This window comes from Lolium rigidum, chromosome 7 (assembly GCF_022539505.1).
Source record: "Lolium rigidum isolate FL_2022 chromosome 7, APGP_CSIRO_Lrig_0.1, whole genome shotgun sequence".
In the NCBI taxonomy this organism is placed as follows: domain Eukaryota; kingdom Viridiplantae; phylum Streptophyta; class Magnoliopsida; order Poales; family Poaceae; genus Lolium; species Lolium rigidum.
Window position 1 is genome coordinate 246,860,177 of NC_061514.1, and position 23,506 is coordinate 246,883,682.

The window sequence follows — 23,506 nt, forward strand, 5'->3', positions numbered from 1 at the left end:
AGTGACAAGCATTAAGCATAACAAGTTGCAACAATATCATCAAAGTACCAATTACGGACACTAGGCACTATGCCCTAACAATCTTATACTATTACATGACCAATCTCATCCAATCCCTACCATCCCCTTCAGCCTACAGCGGGGGAATTACTCACACATGGATGGGGGAAACATGGCTGGTTGATGAAGAGGCGTCGGTGGTGATGGTGGCGATGATCTCCTCCAATTCCCCATCCCGGCGGAGTGCCAGAACGGAGACTTCGGCTCCCGAGACGGAGTTTCGCGATGTGGCGGCGTTCCGGAGGGTTTCCGGCGACTTCGACTTCCTCCCGTGCGTTTTAGGTCGAAGGCAATAAGTAGTCCGAAAGAGGGCGTCGGAGGCCAGCCGAGGCCGCCACACACTAGGGCCGCGCGGCCCCTCCCTGGGCCGCGCCGGCCTAGTGTGTGGGGCTCTCGGGCCCCCACCCGGCTCGCCCTTCGGCTCCGCCAATATTCCGGGAAAATAGGACCTTCCGCATAAATTCCGAGGATTTTCCCCGAAAGTTGGATTTCTCGCACAAAACGAGACACTGTAATCAGTTCTCGTCGAAAACAAGCGTTAGTCCGTGTTAGTTGCATCCAAAATACATAAATTAGAGGCAAAACAATAGCAAAAGTGTTCGGGAAAGTAGATACGTTTTGGACGTATCACTCTACCATGTAAATAGACATATTTTTATTCCTATCACTTTTCCTTACCTCCCATGATTGACTCATCATGGTCTATACTACCTCATATAACTTATATTTATCTCTTATTATTAGTTGTTTCACAAGTTTGGATGAATTTTTACTTACCCATTACTTGTCTTGGTATACATCTTCCAATAGGATATCTTCCTTATGGTTGTATCCTCTCTTTGGACTACCATGTATTGTATACCAACTATGATCTACTCATCTATTGTTTTAAGGATTTAATGGTGTGCTACATAGTTTGGATTGTCTAACTAACTTCACTTAGAAAATATAAGTAAGAAATGTTGACTCAAGTGTGTCAGGATTATTCTCAAGTGAATACCCATCTCAAGTCATAATAAGATTTGGTTTATCTAAGAAAACTTCCTATAGACACTACCAAACCTATAGGTCTCCTTTAAAGGGTTTTAATCCTAGGGTCAAAGCATTTGCAATGATACCAGCTGTGGTGACCCAGCATATCACTGCATGGTGTAGTATGCAAGTCATTGACATAACACCAATGAAAAACCGTTCCACTAGTATTACATCGCTTAGAGTGGTACAACAGAAACATATGCGGGTCCAAGGCATGTCTATAGAATTAAAACACCGACTCTTTACAGAAGATCAACATAGCCTCCTACTTTACAATGAGGTAAGACTGCAAATAAACTCCAGAAGAACGAATCGTAGTCTAAACTTATCACGAACTCTATCTATGGATAATTTGACTAGCTATAAAGGCTATGATTGGATTCTAACTAAATCGGAGCTAGGTTTAGGGAGTTAGTTCCCTTCTATTGCTAATATAGGGTTTCTCCTTGTTGGATGTCGTATTTTACTCTTCTGATAGGGTCTTGTTCCTTGAAGCAGTTGTTGACTCCTCGGCCTTCGAGTTGCACTGTAGATTCTCCTTTGATGCCTCCATATCTAAGCAGGGGATTTAAGGTGGGATGAGTATGAGCGTACTCAAGAAGTTCATTATAGGAAAGAGGTATTTAATGCACTAGATACAGCCATGGACCAGAAAGTCCAAGGCAATGCAGGTTTTTGTAATCATTTCTTCAAAAGGTTGCTTTTATTCCGAAGAGCTATGTCCGTCAGCCTTCACCGGGTGTCTAGAACTTCATGGAGTTCCTTTCCGGCCGCGTTCGCAGTTCCATAACCCAGAACAGGGAGTGACAGGTCACGATTTGATACACTCTACAGAGGTGTGTTACTTTACCCATAAGAGATCTTATCCTTGTTGCCAGCCGGGCTTAAGACTCCGTCCACACTTCCTTGGTGTGAGGCCACGTATAAGCCATTGCCAATCATTGGGCCTTCCCGCAACCCCGCATACCCACCCTTTTGTAAGTCTGTCCTATCGTTTATCTATAGGTAGACTGACCCAGGCAAAATTTCCTCCCCTATACCATAATGGTAGACCGTTCCGGACATTTTCCATGCCCTCTCCTTTACACTATAGATAGACCGACCCAGACAACCCTTACAATCCCTCATAGGTACATTCCGCAGTAGAAGCAATGTGTCTCTCCCCGGGGCTTCCTCCCCGCCTAAGCATGTACATGCTGGCCACCTGTAGTTGTACCCGTTGGTATGCGAGAGGGAAAAGAACAGCTGACTACTCTGTCCCACTACAGATCTTATGGTAAACACGGGTATTACGGCACAAGAATCACATGACGACATTTGTTGTTAATCCTAGATGGATACAAACCCATTGCAATGGAACCTCCACCATACTCATACCATGGTTCCATTGCCCACCACATAGTCATATTCATAGTTATGAAATTAGCATTTTTTGCTTTTCATGCAAGAGTGGTAAGTATAGTACTTTGCAAGTAATTTGATAAAAATACTAAAATTGACATGAGCAAGCGATGAACTTGCCTTTCTTGACTGCAAGATTATGCAGGCAAGGTCTTCGATACTCAATAACTCCAAATTCTAAAATAGCATCATCGTCCGGTAAGGACGATGCTTAAAAGATTGGCAAGGATGCAATAATGCATAAGTATGAGATGCAATCGCTCTAAGCGTGACCTAAACCCGATGATTTAGGATTAGTGAGTTGGTATGATTGGTTTAGGGTGTGTTGCACTTTTTAGAGTGATACACAAACAAGGTTCTTATTAGGGTTTTGTTGTCTTAGAATCATAAACAGATGGTAAAATGCATAATAACAATCATACACACCAAGGGATAGTAGTTGTATAATAAGTAAAGGGTAGTTTTCAATTTTAAGTCCTATAGTGTATGGTTGATGATTCCTTGTTATATACTTCAAAAGAATAACCTTTGAAGAACATGTTAATTAGGAAACAATAGGTATTTGAAGTAGAAACTATTTGCTTCTATGGTTTACCATGGTTCTCAATTGAGTTTCCTAATTAAGTATTGTATGGATCACACTAAGGTGGGATTGAGTTCCTAGTCATGTAATGGTTGCATGGTTTGGTTAAGCAAGGGCATACTAAGCAATTGATTATAATTGGTTTCTACCATGGTTGTTTATATCTTACGGGTGATAGTTGACTAGGGTTTATAGGTCCTATTAGGTAGGACTGATGATGATTCTTTATTTTCTTCAAAAGAATATCTTTTGAAGAACATATTATTTAAGTAATAAGAAGTATTTCAATTATGGTTGAGGTTGTCTAGGGTTTGCTATTGGATTCACTAAGTAAAGAATAGTTGGTTTCTAAATAGGATGATTCATAAGTATCTAACATTAGCAGGGTTTAGTGGAGTATGGTATGTAAGGGCAAACATCAATCATGGTTACTATTAGGGTTGATCAAATTGGTTTGATACTAAAGGTGGTCAATTAAGGATGACACCTTGGTAATAGGAATTAGGGTTTACACTTGCTTGACCCTATTTAATCATCTAGGTTTGATGGGTATGCATACATGGAATACTAAATTCTTAGTGATAGGGCTCCTACATTTTATGTGGACATGGCAAGTAATTAGGTTCTATTATGGTTCTATGATTTAAAAGAAAGTAAGACGATCCCATGGTATAACCTAGGGTTTAGGTTTAGAAACAAATTAGGGTTCATATAAAATACTAGAGTTAGGGTTTTAGGGTTCCACATGAAATGATGAGGTTGTAATCTTTATTCAACATGGAATTAGGGTTTCCTATTTGTGATGCAACTCTTAAGGTAATAATTTGATTATGGAGTTGAAGTTATTAATAACTTTGAATTGAAAATAATATTGGACTTGGCATTTTATTATTTTTAAAGAATTAATAATTAAGACAATTATTAATTAGGGTTTAAATTCTTTTAATAAGGATTTAATAAGTTAGTAATAAAGGAAAATTAGTTTTAATGTTTTCCTTATTTTCTTACGGGTTTTTGTTTATTTTAGAAAAGTTTAACTAATTATTGAATTTGATCTGAATTTAGAATAAAAGAAAAGACTTAATTTATAAGTTTAAAACACTTAAATTTTTATTAAAAATAAAAATTTCATATTATATTTTTATTGGATAGACTTGACTTTTATAAGAATTTTGATATCTCATTTTTATTTTTAGGAGTTAAAATGAATTTTCTACATTTATTCAAAGTTGCAGATATTTTCTGGATTTAAATTAAAAATGTAAAAACTAAAGTCATCCGAGTTAAACTACCCACATAGTCACTAACCAGTGGGCCAGAGCCACGTCAGCCGCCACGCGGCCTTTGACTGAGGTCAAAATCGCCGAGGTGGCGCTGGAGTGGCCGGCCGGCGGCCAGGCGCGGTTGACACCGGCGATTCGGCGCTCCCGCGTCTATGCTGAGGTGTAACATCCTGATTTTTTTCGGACTGATTTTTTTTTCTCTAAAACAAAGGATGTTGCAACACGGTCAAATAAAACAAATATTTTATTTGAAGTTACTAAAATTAATCCTCTGGAATTACTTTATTATGAGACAAGATTAATTTCTCTTAGCATTTTTATTTGAATTTGCTTTTAGTTGACAATTCTTTTCTTAGTTGGTTCATTCTTAAAACCCCTTTTGGTTTGGCTATGGACATGCACGTACATGGTTGGATCCTATGCCTGCTATTTTTCTTTCCCTATCTATCACTCACTCTCTCTCTTCATATCATTTTTTTCATGTACCTAGCTATCTGCATGCATCGGGAAATGCTATCTCCCTTCTCTTATCCTTTCCTACGTAGCTAGCTAGTACAAAATGCTCCTCACGTATTCTTTTTGTTCTACCGATACAACACCAAAGCTAGCAGCACACTGCGTTTTATTTTGTTTGCCTAGTAGCAGCGATGCAGCCCAGCCAAGTAAGCCCACCGTAGACCCAACCAGATCAGCAGCCCAGCCAGTCGGGACAGTACTAGACAACCCTGAGTCCTCGCACGCTAGGAGACCGATCACAACACGTACAACGTCCACATCTAGCACTTCAGCCGAGCCAAGCCCTGCCGCCCAAGCGAGACTCGCTCGCACGCACGAGGACACCGCCGCAGGACCAGGCAACCGAATCATCGCATTGCATCTTCATCCCTAACGCACGCACGTACATGAATGCCAGCGAAAACGCCATCCATAAACATCAGAAACTGTTGTCATTACTGCTTTCAATCTCTCTTTGATTCTATCCATTAAAATGCACCGTTTTGCTCCTATTTAGTCCTGATTCAACCCCAGCCCCTCTCCCTTTTCCATCTCGCCCCGCTGCCGAAGCTCTAGAATCACCCAACAAGTCAATCTCGCGAGAACGCCGTCGGACGCCGTTCGCGTTCCCGACGATCCCGACCACCAGTAGCGGAGCTGCTGCGCCAGGAGGATCACATAACGAAGGGGAGTTCATTCACGGAACCAGAAGGCCGAGCTGCTGACCATCGACGACACCCACGGCAACGCCCTCGACTTCGGCCACCGACTTCAACCACGAACTGCGTCGCGTTCGGTGAGCACCAACAGAAATCCTCGCACACACACGGTTGGGATAGTTATGCCTACCTCCTAGACATGGTTTTCAGCCGTAGTTTTACAGTTTGTCGAGTCGCCGGTGAACCGAATGCCACCGGATGGCATCAGCGTTCTAGCACATTGCACAACTCGAATTCCCACAAACCCAACATAGAAAGCGTGTCAAATGATTCCATAAAACTAGTAGTGGTATTAGTTTTCTCATTTGATGGGGGAATTTCGAATTTATGAATGCATGCTTGTATTGTCGTGTGTTCATTGTCTAGACCGTAGTCTGCAACTTGCTAGAACAGCTGTAGATTGTTTCAGAGCATGCATACTAGGTTTGATACATATCGCTATATTCCATGCTTCTAGATGTCTACAAATCATTTGCTTCATTAAAAAGGATTATGAACTTACTAGTAGGTGTAGTTGCATATGCTTAGCTGTTATACTCCTGCTAGTCATGCATCTATATTTTCGTCAGTACCTTGTTTGATCTTAGCTCATGCACCTGCTTGACTAGAGTATTGTTTGGTTTGGGTACGGTCAGCAGATCATATCAAGTTTTTGGTACATTTTATTTTAGTGGCGACTGATTCAGTAAATTTGAGTGATGCGTTTTAAATAGAGTTCTGCAATGGCTATGCATGTTTTGTCATAGGGAAAGTACTAGATTTCTTTGTGACTATACGAGCATCCTTGCTATATTGTGGTTTAGCCAGTTTGATTGTTTTAGTAGAACATGCCAGGTTGCTATAAATAAAATATGATGTTGCTTATCATGATCTGAGACTAGGGTGATCGTATGTTTTATTTTAGTGCTTGATGTTCATCAGGTAGATTGATTCAGCATGCAATTCTTTTATGAAGTGAGTTAGTTCTTTATAAGATTACCACAATCCTTGACGTGTCTTGTTTGATCGGTAGCTCATAGATATAGTTAGTTATTGGTATTTATGATGTAAGTGCCTTATGATGTGAAGACATATGTGTGGATTTTGTGGCTTATCGTTCATAGTGAATCATGTATCTACATACATGATGCTTAGTTCTTGTTAGCCTAGTAGGTTGGGTTGATTAGTTTAGTTGCATTATAATTGTTGCTTGCAAATTACCATGTATAGTCAAATAGTATTTTAATTCTAAGATGTATAGGTTTATTTGCTACTTTAGATTAATATGTTCTCTGAATAGTTTGCTGCTGTTTAGAGCGATTGTTTGCTGCTGGTAGAATATACCATATTATTTCTATATGTTGCTTAGACTTCTTTTCTTATTATACCTTATGCTAGAATAAAGGTAGAATTTGTTTTATTGCATGATTAGGACTTGTTACACAAATTCAGTAGCTTATTGTAGTAGTAGTAGTGTGCGTGATCATGATTGATCTATATTATAGTTATATATGTTGTCCATGTGATACTCCATGTACTAACCATGTGTGTTACATAAAAAGAGATGGTAACTTATTTTCATGTCAGTATTGCACACTATATATTGAAGTGCCTTCATGCCTACTAGTTAGGATACCTTTACATGTTGAATAGATAGTAGCATGTTATGTTCTTGTATAATTCTAGATTGTTTGTGCATTACATATTAAAACAGTATCGAGTTTACACGTTGGCTTGATATATCTTCTAAAATAGTTTATCACTCTATATAGAGCGATCCAGATAACCCAAATCCCGTACGAGTCATTCCGGTCTTTTTCGTGTACTCTATGTAAGCCGAACGAGCGACAGGACCTATTATTTGGATAATTTCATTTGGATCTTATGCACTTTTCATTGAGTTTTATTTTTGTGTATTGCTTGTATTCATTGGAATTGTTATTGCTTCGATACGACGATTAGGAGGGAACGGAGAGTGGTACAATCACGATCAAGGAAGTGGAAAGCAGGAGTTTGACAACGAAGGCATGCCCTCTCATCATATTTTATCCCAGTTTTACAAACTGCATGCTATTTTATGTTTTACAAATATATATATGCTATTTTATTCCAGTAGCTAGCGTGTCGATTGACACACCAACCCTGATTCGCTTGTCGCCTTTTACTTGATACCCTGAGTAGAGATTATATAATAATCCTGATAGAGTAGAGATGTTTAGCATGCTAAATAATCATTAGGATACTTCCTATTGCCTCTTTGGAGGAATTGATCGACCTTCGGGTCAAACATACCCTTTTGAAAGTTGTTGAGCTCGTTGAGCTAGGCTGATTAGCCGTTGTTGCTTCCTCTACTCTCTCTCTCTCTCCTACTCTAGGTGAAACTTACCATCTAAATATGGCGCGGGCGACAGCTGAATCAAATGTTGAAGGAGCGATTGGCTGCCCTTCACAAGTTGGAGGGAGCAATCCGTCGTTCGTGCCGCTTAAGGGTCCTAATAAGTCTTGGATTTGAAGATTGTGACAACCGTACAACCACATGCTCTATGGGCACTGGCCTGATTAAGTAAGTTAGTCAGCCTTAGGTGTTGATGTCGCCGTACCGCAGATGAGGTGGCTGCCTACGGGAGAACCTTCGACACAGATGGGGGGACCGGTTTGAGGACGTACTCTCAGTACCGTGCGCCAGACCCGGTGAGCAATCCGTCGTTCATGCCGCTTAAGGGTCCTAATAAGTCTTGGATTTGAATATTGTGACAACCGTACAACCACATGCTATATGGGCACTGGCCTGGTTAAGTAAGTTAGTCAGCCTTAGGTGTTGATGTCGCCGTACCGCAGATGAGGTGGCTGCCTACGGGAGAACCTTCGGCACAGATGGGGGAACCGGTTTGAGGACGTACTCTCAGTACCGTGCGCTAGACCCGGTGGGCATGTCCCATCTTTGGGGGATCTAGCTAAAAGACCTTGTCACGATCCCTCTGCCGGTACACCAATTGGTGTGTATTAAATCAGCGACGGCTGGTGGGCAACAAGACGGGGTTGTGTCGTGTGGGCAAAGTGTACAACCTCTGCAGAGTTAAAACTTTTCGAATAGCCGTGTCCACGATCATGGACGACACATGAATCCTTCTTGACATACAGGAACCTGTCTTGCTATTTCCCTCTTTGTCTCTCTCTCTCTCCTTTCCTCCTTTCCCCTGGAATCTGAATCCCATGGAATACTTGAGTTGTCGAGGACAACCGCATTGATGAGAAATATTACACTCATTATAAAACATGTTTTCGTCAAAAACTGCTTTTATCAAATATATTGCAAATAAAATTGGCTTTTATGCAAAAGAACCTACAGCCTTCCTTTGAAGCCTCATGTAGATATATTAGGTCTTGCATCGAGGGGGCATGTTGAGTACGAAATGTACTCATGGCAAAACTTTTGTTGATATTCAGAGTACTACAAAGACAAGGAAGACTACAACAACTACGACGACATTGAAGAGTGAGGCCTCGTGGACTACATCAACTGCCTGTGGCTGAGATGGAGTCACTTCACGTTTTATTTATCCGTTGTGCTTTCTGATTGTAATGAATGTCACACTATGTGGTTATTCAAACTTTGTAATTAATCTTTTGTACGTCTGTAATGATATACATTTCGCTGTGTCGTCAACATTGATCTTGGGATTGACGAGTAACACGGGAGGGTCGGAAAGTTAAGTTCCGGTTCTCACATGAGGTACTGGTTGGAGGCGCGGCGCTATGCTGAGCCTAAGGGTGGCGGCGCTGATACGTCTCCGACGTATCGATAATTTCTTATGTTCTATGCCATATTATTGATGATACCTACATGTTTTATGCACACTTTATGTCATATTCGTGCATTTTCTGGAACTAACCTATTAACAAGATGCCGAAGTGCCACTTCTCGTTTTCTCGCTGTTTTTGGTTTCAGAAATCCTAGTAACGAAATATTCTCGGAATTGGACGAAACGAAGACCCGGGGGCCTATTTTTCCACTGGAGCTTCCGGAAGACCGAAGAACACACAAAGTGGGGCCACGAGGTGGCGACACCACGTGGCGGCGCGGCCCGGGGGGCCCGCGCCGCCCTATGGTGTGGCCCCCTCGTCTGGCCCCCGACTCTGCCCTTCCGCCTACTTAAAGCCTCCGTCGCGAAACCCCTGAGGCGAAAAACCACGATACGGAAAACCTTCCGAGACGCCGCCGCCGCCGATCCCATCTCGGGGGATTCCGGAGATCTCCTCCGGCACCCTGCCGAAGAGGGGATTCATCTCCCGGAGGACTCTACACCGCCATGGTCGCCTCCGGAGTGATGAGTGAGTAGTTCACCCCTGGACTATGGGTCCATAGCGAGTAGCTAGATGGTTGTCTTCTCCTCATTGTGCTTCATTGTTGGATCTTGTGAGCTGCCTAACATGATCAAGATCATCTATCCGTAATTCTATATGTTGTGTTTGTCGGGATCCGATGGATAGAGAATACCATGTCATGTTAATTATCAAGTTATTACATATGTGTTGTTTATGATCTTGCATGCTCTCCGTTTCTAGTAGAGGCTCTGGCCAAGTTTTTACTTTTATCTCCAAGAGGGAGTATTTATGCTCGATAGTGGGTTCATGCCTGCATTGACACCGGGGGGAGTGACAGAAACCCCTAAGGTTGTGTTGTGCTGTTGCCACTAGGGATAAAACATTGGCGCTATGTCCGAGGATGTAGTTGTTGATTACATTACGCACCATACTTAATGCAATTGTCTGTTGTTTGCAACTTAATACTGGAAGGGGTTCGGATGATAACCTGAAGGTGGACTTTTTAGGCATAGATGCGATTGGATGGCGGTCTATGTACTTTGTCGTAATGCCCAATTAAATCTCACTATACTTATCATGTCATGTATGTGCATTGTTATGCCCTCTCTATTTGTCAATTGCCCGACTGTAATTTGTTCACCCAACATGCTTTTATCTTATGGGAGAGACACCTCTAGTGAACTGTGGACCCCGGTCCATTCTTTAATAACTGAAATACAAATCTGCTGCAATACTTGTTTTACTATTTTCTTGCAAACAATCATCTTCCACACAATACGGTTAATCCTTTGTTACGAGCAAGCCGGTGAGATTGACAACCTCACTGCTTCGTTGGGGCAAAGTACTTTGGTTGTGTTGTGCAGGTTCCACGTTGGCGCCGGAATCTCTGGTGTTGCGCCGCACTACATCCCGCCGCCATCAACCTTCAACGTGCTTCTTGGCTCCTCCTGGTTCGATAAACCTTGGTTTCTTTCTGAGGGAAAACTTGCTGCTGTGCGCATCATACCTTCCTCTTGGGGTTGCCCAACGAACGGTGAAATAGACGCCATCAAGCTCTTTTTCTGGCGCCGCTGCCGGGGAGATCAAGACACGCTGCAAGGGGAGTCTCCACTTCTCAATCTCTTTACTTTGTTTTTGTCTTGCTTTATTTTATTTACTACTTTGTTTGCTGCATTATATCAAAACACAAAAAATTAGTTGCTAGCTTTACTTTATTTACTATCTTGTTTGCTATATCAAAAACACAAAAAAAAATTAGTTACTTGTTTTACTTTACTTAATATCATGCATGTTTTTATTTCACTAGTTAAGCATAATGGAAAACAACAAAAATATGAGAGATCTTTATGAACTTTATCTTGAATTAGGACATGATGTGTTTGAAGAGAGAATTAAAAAACCCATGGAACTTTATATGCATGCTAATGGGAATGTTATTACTATGGATGCTTTGAACACCATTGTTGCTAATGCTATGGAAAATTCTAAGCTTGGGGAAGCTGGCTCTGATGAGCAGGATCTTTTTAGTACCCCAAGCATTGAGGAGAAAATTTTCTTTTATGATTACAATATGCCTCCTATATATGATGATAGCCACTCTGTTGAATTTGCTCCCACTACAACTAATAAAATTGATTATGTTTACGTGGAGAGTAATAATTTTATGCATGAGACTCATGATAAGAATGCTTTATGTGATAGTTACATTGTTGAGTTTGCTCATGATGCTACTGAAAATTATTATGAGAGAGGAAAATATGGTTGTAGAAATTTTCATGTTACTAAAACACCTCTCTATGTGCTGAAATTTTTGAAGCTACACTTGTTTTATCTTCCTATGCTTGTTACTTTGCTCTTCATGAACTTGTTTATTTACAAGATTCCTATGCATAGGAAGCATTTTAGACTTAAATGTGTTTTGAATTTGCCTTTTGATGCTCTCTTTTTCTTCAAATACTATTTCTTGCGAGTGCATCATTAAAACTGCTGAGCCCATCTTAATGGCTATAAAGAAAGAACTTCTTGGGAGATAACCCATGTGTTATTTTGCTACAGTACTTGGTTTTTATTTTGAGTCTTGGAAGTTGTTTACTAATGTAGCAACCTCTCCTTATCTTAGTTTTATGTTTTGTTGTGCCAAGTAAAGTCTTTGCTAGAAAAGTAAGTACTAGATTTGGATTACTGCGCAGTTCCAGATTTCTTTGCTGTCACGAATCTGGGACTATCTCCCTGTAGGTAGCTCAGAAAATTACGCCAAATTACGAGCATGATCCTCAGATATGTACGCAACTTTCATTCAATTTGAGCATTTTCGTTTGAGCAAGTCTGGTGGCCTAATAAAATCCATCTTTACGGACTGTTCTGTTTTGACAGATTCTGTCTTTTATTTCGCATTGCCTCTTTTTCTATGTGGGATGAATTTCTTTGATCCACTAATGTCCAGTAGCTTTATGCAATGTCCAGAAGTGTTAAGAATGATTGTGTCACCTCTGAACATGTGAATTTTTATTATGCACTAACCCTCTAATGAGTTGTTTCGAGTTTGGTGTGGAGGAAGTTTTCAAGGATCAAGAGAGGAGTATGATGCAATATGATCAAGGAGAGTGAAAGCTCTAAGCTTGGGGATGCCCCGGTGGTTCACCCCTGCATATTCTAAGAAGACTCAAGCGTCTAAGCTTGGGGATGCCCAAGGCATCCCCTTCTTCATCGACAACATTATCGGGTTCCTCCCCCGAAACTATATTTTTATTCCGTCACATCTTATGCACTTTGCTTGGAGCGTCGGTTTGTTTTTGTTTTTTTGTTTTGTTTGAATAAAATGGATCCTAGCATTCACTTTATGGGAGAGAGACACGCTCCGCTGTAGCATATGGACAAATATGTCCTTAGGCTCTACTCATAGTATTCATGGCGAAGTTTCTTCTTCGTTAAATTGTTATATGGTTGGAATTGGAAAATGATACATGTAGTAACTCTAAAATGTCTTGGATAATTTGATACTTGGCAATTGTTGTGCTCATGTTTAAGCTCTTGCATCATATACTTTGCACCCATTAATGAAGAAATACTTAGAGCTTGCTAATTTGGTTTGCATATTTGGTTTCTCTAGAGTCTAGATAACATCTAGTATTGAGTTTTGAACAACAAGGAAGACGGTATGGAGTCTTATAATGTTTACCATATGACTTTTATGTGAGTTTTTCTGTACCGTTCATCCTTGTGTTTGTTTCAAATAGCCTTGCTAGCCTAAACCTTGTATCGAGAGGGAATACTTCTCATGCATCCCAAATACTTGAGCCAACCACTATGCCAATTGTGTCCACCATACCTACCTACTACATGGTATTTATCCGCCATTCCAAAGTAAATTGCTTGAGTGCTACCTTTAAAACTCCATCATTCACCTTTGCAATATATAGCTCATGGGACAAATAGCTTAAAAACTATTGTAGTATTGAATATGTACTTATGCACTTTATCTCTTATTAAGTTGCTTGTTGAGCGATAACCATGTTTCGGGGACGCCATCAACTATTCTTTGTTGGATATCATGTGAGTTGCTATGCATGTCCGTCTTGTCTGAAGCAAGAGAGATCTACCACCTTCATGGTTGGAGCATGCATATTGTTAGAGAAGAACTTTGGGCCGCTAACTAAAGGCATGATTCATGGTGGAAGTTTCAGTTTGGACATATATCCTCAATCTCATATGAGAATAATAATTGTTGCCACATGCTTATGCATTAAAGAGGAGTCCATTATCTGTTTTCCATGTTGTCCCGGTATGGATGTCTAAGTTGAGAATAATCAAAAGCGAGAAATCCAAAATGCGATCTTTCTCCTTAGACCTTTGTACAGGCGGCATGGAGGTACCCCATTGTGACACTTGGTCAAAACATGTGCATTGCAAAGATCCGGTAGTCCAAGTTAATTAGGACAAGGTGCGGTCACTATTAGTATACTATGCATGAGACTTGCAACTTGTAAGATATAATGTACATAACTCATATGCTTTATTACTACCGTTGACAAAATTGTTTCATGTTTTCAAAGTAAAAGCTCTAGCACAAATATAGCAATCGATGCTTTCCTCTTTGAAGGACCATTCTCTTTACTTTTATGTTGAGTCAGTTCACCTATCTCTCTCCACCTCAAGAAGCAAACACTTGTGTGAACTGTGCATTGATTCCTACATACTTGCATATTGTACTTGTTATATTACTCTATGTTGACTATTATCCATGAGATATACATGTTACAAGTTGAAAGCAACCGCTGAAACTTAATCTTCCTTTGTGTTGCTTCAATGCCTTTACTTTGATTTATTGCTTTATGAGTTAACTCTTATGCAAGACTTATTGATGCTTGTCTTGAAGTACTATTCATGAAAAGTCTTTGCTATATGATTCACTTGTTTACTCATGTCATTACCATTGTTTTGATCGCTGCATTCACTACATATGTTTACAAATAGTATGATCAAGGTTATGATGGCATATCACTTCAGAAATTATCTTTGTTATCGTTTTACCTGCTCGGGACGAGCGGAACTAAGCTTGGGGATGCTTGATACGTCTCCGACGTATCGATAATTTCTTATGTTCTATGCCATATTATTGATGATACCTACATGTTTTATGCACACTTTATGTCATATTCGTGCATTTTCCGGAACTAACCTATTAACAAGATGCCGAAGTGCCAGTTCCTGTTTTCTCGCTGTTTTGTGTTTCGGAAATCCTAGTAACGAAATATTCTCGGAATTGGACGAAACGAAGACCCGTGGGCCTATTTTTCCACGGAGCTTCCAGAAGACCGAAGAACACACGAAGTGGGGCCACGAGGTGGCGACACCACGTGGCGGCGCGGCCCAGGGGGGGCCCGCGCCGCCCTATGGTGTGGCCCCCTCGTTTGGCCCCCGACTCTGCCCTTCCGCCTACTTAAAGCCTCCGTCGCGAAACCCCTGAGGCGAAAAAACCACGATACGGAAAACCTTCCAGAGACGCCGCCGCCGATCCCATCTCGGGGGATTCTGGAGATCTCCTCCGGCACCCCGCCGGAGAGGGGATTCATCTCCCGGAGGACTCTACACCGCCATGGTCGCCTCCGGAGTGATGAGTGAGTAGTTCACCCCTGGACTATGGGTCCATAGCAGTAGCTAGATGGTTGTCTTCTCCTCATTGTGCTTCATTGTTGGATCTTGTGAGCTGCCTAACATGATCAAGATCATCTATCCGTAATTCTATATGTTGTGTTTGTCGGGATCCGATGGATAGAGAATACCATGTCATGTTAATTATCAAGTTATTACATATGTGTTGTTTATGATCTTGCATGCTCTCCGTTTCTAGTAGAGGCTCTGGCCAAGTTTTTACTTTGAACTCCAAGAGGGAGTATTTATGCTCGATAGTGGGTTCATGCCTGCATTGACACCTGGGGAGTGACAGAAACCCCTAAGGTTGTGTTGTGCTTGTTGCCACTAGGGATAAAACATTGGCGCTATGTCCGAGGATGTAGTTGTTGATTACATTACGCACCATACTTAATGCAATTGTCTGTTGTTTGCAACTTAATACTGGAAGGGGTTCGGATGATAACCTGAAGGTGGACTTTTTAGGCATAGATGCAGTTGGATGGCGGTCTATGTACTTTGTCGTAATGCCCAATTAAATCTCACTATACTTATCATGTCATGTATGTGCATTGTTATGCCCTCTCTATTTGTCAATTTCCCGACTGTAATTTGTTCACCCAACATGCTTTTATCTTATGGGAGAGACACCTCTAGTGAACTGTGGACCCCGGTCCATTCTTTAATACTGAAATACAAATCTGCTGCAATACTTGTTTTACTATTTTCTTGCAAACAATCATCTTCCACACAATACGGTTAATCCTTTGTTACAGCAAGCCGGTGAGATTGACAACCTCACTGTTTCGTTGGGGCAAAGTACTTTGGTTGTGTTGTGCGGGTTCCACGTTGGCGCCGGAATCTCCGGTGTTGCGCCGCACTACATCCCGCCGCCATCAACCTTCAACGTGCTTCTTGGCTCCTCCTGGTTCGATAAACCTTGGTTTCTTTCTGAGGGAAAACTTGCTGCTGTGCGCATCATACCTTCCTCTTGGGGTTGCCCAACGAACGTGTGAAATACACGCCATCAGGCGCCCACTCCTATTTGTCACCGGAGTAGCTCCGGCGAGCACAAACATCGGCGGCGGACACGGGTGAACGGCGCGGCGATGCTACGGCGGGCTAGGGAGCAAGGCGAGCGTGCTATGCGGTAGAGGAGCTCACCGCGAGCACGACGGGCGTGTCGGCGAGGTCGGGGGAGGTCGTAGTCATCGCCATTGGCTCCTCCCGGCGTCGGAGAAGGCGATCAAGACGCGGATGCTCCTGGGCGTTCCAGGTCGATTCCTTCCGTATGCTGGGCAAGTCGACCATGGCGGTGACGATCGTGGTCACCGCGAGGCTGGGGATGGCTCCAGTCGGCGGCGACGAAGAACGGCCGGTGACTAGGGTTTCGACATGGACGAATTTGGAGCAGAGAGAGGAAAATGGAGCTAGGTTTTCATCCAGGGTACTTATACGTCCCTCGTGGTCGTCGATGGTCGCCCAGATCAACAACGGCGGCCGGGGCGGGGAGCTCGTCGTCGCCATGGCGCTCTCCAGTGCGTCGAGTGTGGCGAAGACGAAGAGGAGGACTTCGTCTCCGATCTTATCCGCCCGAAGCGGTACGTTGGGCTGGTTCTGGCGATGGCCTGGGCCGAGAGTTGGGCCGCTGCTGGGCTCGGTCGCCGTCCAGGTAAGCCAGGTGAGGTCCAGGTAAGCTCCTTCTCCATTTTTGTGTTTTCCTGTTTCTTTTCCTGTTTTTATTTCTTGTTGATTCAAATTCTGTTTGAATTCAATCTTGTTTTGTAAAACTTTATTGTTTGAATTCTAATGTAATTCACCCAAGACACTTTAAAGATTATTCTTGTGTATTATAAAATTTAATATGAATACTAAAACATTGATTTATTAATTACTATTGGGATTTGAATTAAATATCCATATAGGCATGAATTTGAGTATTATCTTTGGAAATATTCAATTATTTTCCAAATGATAGTTTTCTTACTTAGTGATATGTAGAGTTTTATTTGATGTTACCTTGCAAGAAACAATTTCAAAGTAATATTTATTTATGGATTTCTAATAAGAAAGTGATTTAATGGCATGATTTCGTGTGCTAAAATATCTCTAAAGACTTGATCTCTTATTTGAGAATTTGGTTTCTTGCATATGATTTTATGTGAGCACCTATTTGTTGAAGTCTTGTAATTTTTATTATAACCCTATTTCAAAATTAGCACTAGTGTTATATTTTAATAACACCTTGAAATACCTAGAGTGGATATTACTCTTTTCATGGTTTGGTCTTGGTTATAAGGATAAGTGGTTGATCACCACACATGGTTTAATTATAGGATTTAGTACTAGGTGCTTCTTATGTTCAATAATTGAAGCATAGTATTTAATGAGAATGCAGTTCTAGGGTTTCATTGATATTTCTTATCGTCTCATGGGTTGGAACTTAATTGGGCTTAGGTTTTTGTTGTGATCACCCAAGTGATGCACAAACTAGGGTTGCAATATAGTTCTAGGTTAAAGAGATGAGATGACACCATATTGTATTGGCTAGGATTTAATCTCCCCTATGCATGATAAAATGGTTACTTGCTTAATATTTCATGTGCTCCTCTAGTTACTAGGGACTTGAGTATTGGTTTTATCTTATACCAGTAGGCTACTATTATTATCTTTAATCTATCATGGAAGTATCTAGAGTGGCTATGGTTCTTATTATGGTTACCTTTGGTTATAAGGATGAATGGTTATTCACACCACATAAAATATAGGGTTTGGTTCTTATGGTTTCTATTATGTTCCTTAATTAAGGAATAAGTGGAATGTAGATGTGATAGGATTCTACTTATGATCACTAAGTGACTCTCAAGTTAGGATTGAGATATAAGTCCAGGGTTGCTTACTGGTGTTCTCCCTATGATTTCATGCGATATATGATATCTACTTATCTCCTAGGGTTTAACTTATCCTTATATATCTTCAAAGCATAGTCATGGATTATACATGATCAACTTATTCTTAGTGTCTTCTATCTCAAGTTCTTAGGGTTTATGATCATTACTCAATTTATAATGATCAAGGGTTTGGCTTCCTAAGGTATCTCTCGTGAACTAGGTTTCTCACTTCAAAGATCAAGTATTGTCTTGATAAACTAGGGTGTAGTACTTATTTTATACTTTCATGGGTGGACATGGCTATGGTTACCTCAATAGTTTATATCCCAGGAGAATGCCTGAGATAATAACTTAGAGTTCTTTCCAAAGAACGATGATATAATCATCTGGTTACATGGATAGTTCTCTCACTCAAATTCAAGTGTTGCCTCAACTAACTTGAGTATAACACCATAGCTTGAGCTCTCTTATATAGGAATGGATTATTCTAGGGTTTATGGTGTACTCACAAGATCTCATTGGTATGAAAAGGTTAAGTCTCCACCTGGATAACTTAGTTGAATTAGTCTCTACTTTACTTCATCAATTCATGGATAGGTTCTTATTCCATTTGATATTTGGTCATCTCACCACTCCAAGATGAAATGGTTTATCTCCTAATACTTTAGTTCAAAGGTTGTCCTTGATTCTTAAATAGATAAAGCTAAGGTTGACATCAATGGTTTCTCTCACTTGGAAATGACTTGAATAATATCTCAAGGTTATGCTCCAAATATAATGATGTGGTCCCCAATACCTATGGTTAACATTTGTGGATTCTCTCTCTAGGGAATGTCTTGAATAATACCCTAGGGTTCTTCTTAAAGATGATGATGAGAGTAATTGGATGTATATCCAAGGTTTAGTTCAAAGTTAATAGTGCTTCTCTAATAGATATAGAACTCTCTCCCTCCTCTAGGTTTTGATGTATAATAATTTGAATAGATAAGAATGTAGCAAATGGAAACTAGGGAACATTTCTAGAGTTGAGATCCTTGTCATGATTCCAAGGATGAAGTAGAATGAATACCATGAGATTCATGGTAGGAACAAGGATTAGTTTAAGACATGGAAAAGATAAGTCAAGAATGGTTGATACGCGTGAAGCACACGTCCGTTGGGAACCCCAAGAGGAAGGTGTGATGCGTACAGCATCAAATTTTCCCTCAGTAAGAAACCAAGGTTATCGAACCAGTAGGAGTCAAGGATCACGTGAAGGTCGTTGGTGACGGAGTGTAGTGCGGCGCAACACCAGGGATTCCGGCGCCAACGTGGAACCTGCACAACACAATCAAAGTACTTTGCCCCAACGTAACAGTGAGGTTGTCAATCTCACCGGCTTGCTGTAAACAAAGGATTAAACGTATGGTGTGGAAAATGATGTTTGTTTACGAAGAACAGTAAAGAACAAGTATTGCAGTAGATTGTATTTCAGATGTAAAAGAATGGACCGGGGTCCACAGTTCACTAGTGGTGTCTCTCCGATAAGAAATAGCATGTTGGGTGAACAAATTACAGTTGGGCAATTGACAAATAGAGAGGGCATAACAATGCACATACATATCATGATGACTACTATGAGATTTAATCAGGGCATCACAACAAAGTACATAGACCGCTATCCAGCATGCATCTATGCCTAAAAAGTCCACCTTCAGGTTAGCATCCGCACCCCTTCCAGTATTAAGTTGCAAACAACAGACAATTGCATTAAGTATGGTGCGTAATGTAATCAACACAAATATCCTTGGACAAAGCATTGATGTTTTATCCCTAGTGGAAACAGCACATCCACAACCTTAGAACTTTCTATCACTCGTCCCGCATTCAACGGAGGCATGAACCCACTATCGAGCATAAATACTCCCTCTTGGAGTTACAAGTATCAACTTGGCCAGAGCCTCTACTAGCAACGGAGAGCATGCAAGAACATAAACAACACATATATGATAGATTGATAATCAACTTGACATAGTATTCCATATTCATCGGATCCCAACAAACACAACATGTAGCATTACAAATAGATGATCTTGATCATGATAGGAAGCTCACAAGATCTAACATGATAGCACAAGAGGAGAAGACAACCATCTAGCTACTGCTATGGACCCATAGTCCAGGGGTGAACTACTCACACATCAATCCGGAGGCGATCATGGTGATGAAGAGTCCTCCGGGAGATGATTCCCCTCTCCGGCAGGGTGCCGGAGGCGATCTCCCGAATCCCCCGAGATGGGATTGGCGGCGGCGGCGTCTCTGGAACTATTTCCGTATCGTGGCTCTCGGTAATAGGGTTTTCGCGACGGAAGGATTAAGTAGGCGGAAGGGCAGAGTCGGAGGAGGCACGAGGGCCCCACACCATAGGGCGGCGTGGGCCCCACCCAGGCCGCGCGGCCCTGTGGTGTCGGCGCCTCGTCGCCCCACTTCGTATCCCCTTCGGTCTTCTGGAAGCTCCGTGGAAAAATAAGACCCTGGGCGTTGATTTCGTCCAATTCCGAGAATATTTCCTTTGTAGGATTTCTGAAACCAAAAACAGCAGAAAACATCAACTGGCTCTTCGGCATCTCGTCAATAGGTTAGTGCCGGAAAATGCATAATAATGACATAAAGTGGGTATAAAACATGTGAGTATCATCATAAAAGTAGCATGGAACATAAGAAATTATAGATACGTTTGAAGCGTATCAATGGTTTCTCCATTTTATTATTGCTTGATATCCAATTGAATAGATGTTCATATGTTATGACAAGGAAGAACATGTTATAAACTTTGATAAGATCAAGTAACTGATTATTGATAAAAGTATTGTTGTGTTGATTTTAGTTCCATTTGATCTAACCCCTTAGATCAAATCATCTCTACCCAAAACAAGGTTTTAGCAAAGGTCACATTGAGGTTTATAGCACTTAGCTTGATGATCTACTTCAATTCCATCAAGGTCAAGTGAAACTTCAGTTACTGTGACATGTTTTACTTGAAAGCGTGAAAATTCCATGGATTTTCTATGCATGAATGCAATGCACATATCTGTTTCCTTTCTTTTTGTAACCCCAAATCCTGGGATATTACATCACGCTTGTAAGCCGGGGGGGGGGGGGCGCCGAACATGAACGCCACGTCACTCACCGCCCTTGTAGACCGGTGGAGGCCGGAGACGCACACCTTCCACTTGAGGGCTGGTGAGATGAACCATACTCTTCAGGATGTTTCCATGATCCTTGGTCTTCCTATTCAGGGCGAGCCACTGTGTATGAACACAACTTCTGATGGGTGGCGCCAGCAGATGGAGAACCTTATTGGCCTGGCTCCTCCGGATCCAGAAGATAAAAATGATAGAGCTCCCGCCGGCGCACCTTTCCTTTGGATCAGGGCTAACTTTGGTACATGCTCGGAAGGGGCCAGCTGTGACACTATCAAGACATACACCCGAGTGTACTTGTGGTATATGCTTTCGAGGACTCTCTTTGCTGACAGTGGTGGGAAGTTGGCCCATTGGTGTTGGCTGAAGGCGCTTACGGTGTTGGAGCCCTAGTTGAGCTGGGACCGCCTATCAGTTGGGCGGCCGAGGAGACTCAACCAGAGGCCATGGACTCATTACCGGAACAACCTTGATCGGGAGCCCACTTGGGCATACATTTGGGACAATGTTTCGGAGATGACGAACGATCCAATTGTCATGTACAGGCACTACACTGAGGAGTTGGACACTCTTACCTCTGAGCAGGTAACCAATTTTAAGCCATCACTCTTTTGCTATCCTATTTCATCAATTTCATTGACGTGTTGTAAATTTTGAAATATGTGTATGTTGCAGGTGGATTGGGAGCCATATGGTAGCTTTTGCCGTATTGGCGCGGCAATGACTGACCTCAACCCCAAGTGCACGGAGGAGTCGGCTTTCTAGCATATGCGGTGCCGACTCATATGCATGTGGCTTGTTGAATACCACCAGCCGCACAGAGTGATGAGACAGTTTGGGTTGTATCAGGAGAGCCCACCTCAGTGGCAAGACACGGACCACGCGCTCCATAGGTAAACTTCTTGAATCATGCGATGGAAACTTGTTGATTGAAGCGATAGAATCTTACTTTATCCATTGTGCTCCAATGTCTTGCAGGCTTGATAGGCAGCGGCAGAGGAAGATCGCGAATTGGCCTGTACATCATAGGATTCACGTGACAGTGTTCGAGCACTGTTTGGAGGCGGTACGGCTTGGCGGACATGTCGAGGTTGTCCCGTACGACGCGGCCCCTTTCAACAACTGTCTCCAATGGTTTCATCAATGCACGTATATCGAGTTAGTGAACCACGCGTATGATGAAGACATCTTGGACGAGCCCATCGCGTTCGATGAGGTTGCCCAAAGCTAGTACAACAGGATTGCTCGAGCAGGGAGATCGGCTTCTATTACTTCCTCCCTGAACTTTGTGGTAATGTATTCTCTCATTAGCTAGTACATCATCTATATTGGCATGTGCTCGCTCAATTTGTGTATAATATGTTTTTCAAAGCGGTCCGAGATCCAAAAAATAGCCGACCAGTGTGAAACTATTTGGGATCATAGCCATAGAGATGAAAAGCCTATCGGAGCGATGCGGTATTTCATTAAGGTATGGTCACCAACTTTGAATGTAAGCTATTGCGTTTTGCGGCTTTGTAACCATGAGTTTCATGATGCAGCACACTGCACAGAAGTTGCGGCGGTTAGGCAACTTGCTAGGTTGCCGCGAGGGCGAAATTCCTACATCCTCTTCTGAAGATGAACGTCGCGGTTCGGAGGTATGGACTCTTTTGTTGCCGTCAAACATGTGCGAAATTTCAACTTTTTCTAACCATGTGTTCCTGTTTGTCAAGATTCCTGACGACACCATTCTGAGTCAAGCCAAGGAGCAAGCCGCACGGTCTGCGTACATGTTGAAGCCTAGGGGGAAGGCTCCGAACCGTTACACTCCGGAAGACTACGCGAACCGAGGGAAGAAGGCTGTTGTTGAGTCCGACGAGGAGCCGCCGAAGAGGTCAGCTTTGAGGAGGATGAGGAATGATGAGCCATCCTCCTCAGAGGAAGAGGTGGAGGAAGAAGCGCCACCGCCGCCATGGAGGAAGCAGCCCGCGAGGAGGGGACGTCGATCTTAGATGGATTTGCTACGTGTTGTGTGAAGTTTATCTTCGATGAACTCTAGCTATGTCATTTGGGACCATGTCATCATTGCTACTTGTTGTTTGAATTCTATCTTAAATTGTATGAAACTATGTGCCACAATGTTAGCTATGATGTTGTTATGTGTATGATGTGTGTATGAAATTTCTATTGATATGAGTAGTCACTTTGCAACCATGCTAAGTAAGTTTTCTTGATTTTTATACCCAAGTCAATGTGTGGCGCCGATGGCACTGTTAAGTGTGGCGCCCATAGCATCGACGCTACACAAACAGGCTCACCAAAACGGCTAAGGACTAAGGGCGTCCGGAGCCCCTGGATGTTTTTGACATATAAGTTGACATGTGTGGCGCCGATGTGAACGACGCCACACATCCTGCCACGTCGGCTGGTCAACGTTGCG